The sequence below is a fragment of the Temnothorax curvispinosus genome, unplaced genomic scaffold (genome assembly GCF_003070985.1).
Source record: "Temnothorax curvispinosus isolate PA1 unplaced genomic scaffold, ASM307098v1 QBEX01009431.1, whole genome shotgun sequence".
NCBI classification, from domain to species: Eukaryota; Metazoa; Arthropoda; class Insecta; order Hymenoptera; family Formicidae; genus Temnothorax; species Temnothorax curvispinosus.
In genome coordinates this window covers 1-4423 of record NW_020219211.1, presented here as the reverse complement: position 1 = coordinate 4423, position 4423 = coordinate 1, and the positions used below count along the sequence as shown (strand labels likewise).

General features: G+C 36.5%; 1 pseudogene; it reads right to left on the bottom strand.

The window, feature by feature from the left end:
- Positions 1-18: 18 nt before the first annotated feature.
- LOC112459001 lies at positions 19-2207 on the bottom strand (annotated as a pseudogene).
- Between the last annotated feature and the right edge of the window lie 2216 nt (positions 2208-4423).

Below are 4423 nucleotides of genomic sequence, written 5' to 3'. Positions count from 1 at the left end.
TGATGAACAGTACGAAAGACGTCGCTGCAAAACTCATCGAAACAGATACAATAATGAAACGAATGAGGGAATTGAGCGATAATAACTCCGTGCAAAACAAGGAGATCGAGGAATTAGCATCCCGTGTTTTAGAAGCTGCTGCGAAATGGGGCAAGCTTAAGAGAGACATCGAAGAGAGCGGATCGTCACAAAGCACTGATAATATAGAACATTCGATTAAGAGGATTAAACGTGAATAATTTAATTGGGATCTATAAATGACACATTAATAGAATATTATTTTTTATTTTAATAAATGACAGCACAATGTACAGTATAATTAATAAATAACGAAACTTTGCATTTACAAGACTCGTGCTTCGGCGCTTTTTACCCATGATAAATAACATTCTAGCTTCTTCAGGCACAGATCTATTCTCTTTCTCGACAGACTTGGGTCATCGCTATGTCTCTACGAAAATCTATTTGTGAGTTCTTGATTATCGCTTTTGCAGATTAAAATTTCTTTCTTTGCTGCTGCCAGCAATCGGTGGAGTTCGCAGAGTGCCGAAGACGTATAAAAAGTTTTTATTTCGGGCGCTTGATCTTTGCAAAATGGAAACGCCGGCTTCTCTTAACGCCGCTAAAGTTTGTTCGCCTTGTAGCAACCTAAGTATATATATTTAATAATATTATATTATAATGTTTACATTAATATTTATATACAGATGTACAAGCTACTGACGCTTTTTATGTCTTCTATAACGGATTCAATTGCCGAGTCTGCATCTTTGAAGACCTTATTGTCCCTCATATTTTCAGATAGTCAGAAAAACATGGGCACCCCCGTCAGCACTGTTCAAATAATTTCCAAGGTAATAGAGAGCGGTATACACGGAAGCTTATATCACATTCGTCACGTTAAAGTGTACGCAAGGGAACGCTTTCTAAACTCAAACAATAACGTGTTTAGTTGTACATATTCAATTAAACTATAATGAGTAGATGAACTTATTATTACCAACTTGCAATTCGTTAAATAACGGTACATCTATCAAAGCAGGATTTTTTAAAAATTGCCATAAGTTTTCTTAGTGTCTTCTTCAACGAAATAATTTTTTTTCTAAACGGCAGTCTTTCACGGCATTAACTTGGGAATCAACATTACAGCCTCTTTATTTTTATCAGCCTCAAATTCTTGTTTCTCTGCTTCGGATAACGATGACTAAAATTCAAATTCAAATCATTCAAATCTTTGATATGGACGTTTTGCAGTCTGGTTTTTAAGTCAAGAAGCTGAAAGATACACATTCGTAAAAGAACGAGCATTTATCAGATCACAAATCTCTGAAACTTCAATCCTTAATTACCTCTTCTCGTCATCTGAATCCAATATATAGTTTTCGCCGCTGGTGCTCCTCTCGTCCAAATTATCTTCTAAGATGTCATCCTTCGTCTCCCATGCACACGTTCGTGCACTCTCTTAAGTATATCTATTATTTCTTTCTTAGCGGTTAAACCGTTTTCCTAAATAATAGCGTTTTTCATTGGCAGAACTGGTGCGCACTCAGTGCACATTAAGGCCGTTGTACACTGATTTAATCTCTAATATTTAAAGTAAAATGCAAATATTTCGACTGATAAAATACCCAGTACATATTTTACCAAATAGTGCAATAAAGAATATTGAGCATTTCATGATTTAACCCGTTTATATTAAACATACACATTACGTTGATTTGTGTACAACGGCTTTAATGTGCACTGAGTGCGCACCAGTTCTGCCAAAGAAAAACGCTATAAGACGAGCTATAGAGGACCTCGATGCATTATCTACAGCAGCTTTCGGAGCAATTTGTGTGCGCGTGTCTGATTCGTAACTCTCGGTTCCGTAATAACTTGTGCTGTATCGCGAACAAGTATACAAACGTTTACGCTTGTTGCATCTATTATGAGAAGAAAAACGCTGAATTTTAAAGATAAAAACAAAATAGCAGGTAAAGGGCGATCAGTTGCAACACTCAATCTTCGCGAGACCTCAGCTTGTAACTTTGCAATTTTATACGAATGAAAAAAATGGTTTGATGAAAACTGCAGTTGTTTAAGAAGAAACGTTCGTAGATTGAAAGGAATTGCACGCACTTGTAAAGATCCTTGTACGGTTTCGGAAGAACTGCGCGCGGTTTTGGATGGTTAAAAAAGTGTCGGTGTATTTGACGCACAATCATTATTTGTAAATAAAACTGTATTATACATTTCATGCCATTCTTCACATTTTACATTTACCTTACCGCCTTCAGAATCGCGAGCGCATATGTGTGGGTACGTATATACCTTAGCGACAATTTGGCATTTTTATCTAAGACTCTAGAATCCAAGTTAATCTCGATGTAATTCAAACGGAGCACCTTTATTGGTCGTTTGAGATGTTACTTCAGCGAACAATATCGTCGAATTATCGCGTCGTGACCTCTCCTCGCTCGCAACTTCGTTTCGTCGAGAGCGCTGCGTTCGACGAGTTCGAGGTTATATAAGACACCGTATAATGTCTCGTCCTGAGTCCTGAATTCTGCGAAAGATTAGTCTGACGGCCTTCCACACAGTCGAGTCCGCGGTTTCGAAATTTACGTGACGCTCAGCGTCGTGCTTCATTAGCTACGCCGATGATTGCTGGTTTAAATTACTTCTTGAAAAGTGCTAGGATCGTAAACAATCATAGACCGAGTTGGGAAGTTTGAGGGTGCTTGAACGACACGAGACAACAAAGAGAAAGCAATCCGACAGGTAATAAAGGATCTATTTCTTGTTCTATTTCGCCGACGATCTAACATGAAAGATTGCCGCGCATTCAACGTGATCCATTTTGATGTAATAAAGGTATTCGTGACAAACGTGTGAGATTACTGTTATTACTTTTCGGTCGAAAATACCTCGACAAATCGTCGAGGCAAATAGCGCAAGTAAAGACGTTTCGTCCCGACTTGATCACACTATTGTATATCTTACACAAGTGAATTTAAACAGTAAAGATAAGTGATTGAGCCAGATAATTTCATTCTAGGGCTATTAAACAGTACACGAGTCTCTTTGAATGAGTTGCAATTAAAGTATTAACATTAACATAAATGCACGTTTAGAAATATTTTATGTTATTCGAAAAAGAGCAGCGATGTGTGAGAAAACACCCTAATTTTTATAAAAAATCATATTAATGTTTCTTTCTTTTATATAACTGAAAAATTAACTTTTGAGTATGGTAATATTTATTTTGTCGAAACGTGACCCTTCGCGAATCTTTGTTCCTTAAGTCTTTATTTTCTTATGTTACCCTTCAGCCTCCGACCTGTGACGATCTATTTATACGAAACACGTTCGAAGTGGTTTGAACAGACCAAAGAACTGGATGTGTCAAAGAAAAAAAAAAACGAAAAATAACCACTCGGTTGACGGAACATTAAATACTTTCATATAAACGAAAATATCGATAGAACACGAGATTTAATTTCACGCAATTGAATTTCTCGCGAGTCTCAGATAAATCGCACGTCGCACGCCTCATTTCCAGACACGCTTCGTCGAAGTATTTAAATTTTCGACTCATGAAAGGGAGGAGCGTAAATTACCCTTGACTATTGCAGCGGAATGTTATACATAATTGCATTTCTCGCGTTAAAACGAATTGAACCATCTACGTTTAATGTCATGAATCGTTGTCGATCCAAACTCGAACTGTCGCGATCGATAATAATTGAATTACAATCAGTAGGTCGATAGCATTATTTAGTTTATATTTTACCCCAATGCTTCTATATTTATGCCGAAGGTAATTTACCGAAAATAAACTTGATGTTTTTTCAATGCTAGTGCAAGTTAGCTATTTAATATAAAAATTGTTGCAACAATCGATTATGATTTATATGTAAGTTCTACGTCAGAAAGTGCAATGTTATTATTATTAAACTGTAAATATATTTTTGACCCATTAATGTCTCATACTCGCGTATAATTATTTTGTAATAAGTTTATAATCTGTGTTTTTCACATTTAAGATAATATGTATAAAATGTCATGGAGAGTCTTTCCATGTTAAAACATCACATATTGCAACATCACATATTTTGTCTTGTAGTATTCTTCCACCATGAAAGAGTCAGATACGACTGCACAGGAATGGAAAAAAAAGGGTGATGAAGAGTTCAACAAAGGAAATTGGTCTGAAGTCTTAAGTCACTACACAAAGGCAATTGAACTAGCAACAGACAACACTGAGAAGGGATTGTATTACGATAATCGAGCTGCCGCTTATTTTGAGCAGGGCAATTACGACGAAGCGATTGAAGACTGCAACAGTGTGTTAAAAATATGTCCTGACGTTTCCATAACATTGTTTCGCAGATTTTTGGCATTAATAGAGTTAGAGAGGTACGAGGAGGCATTCGAGAAG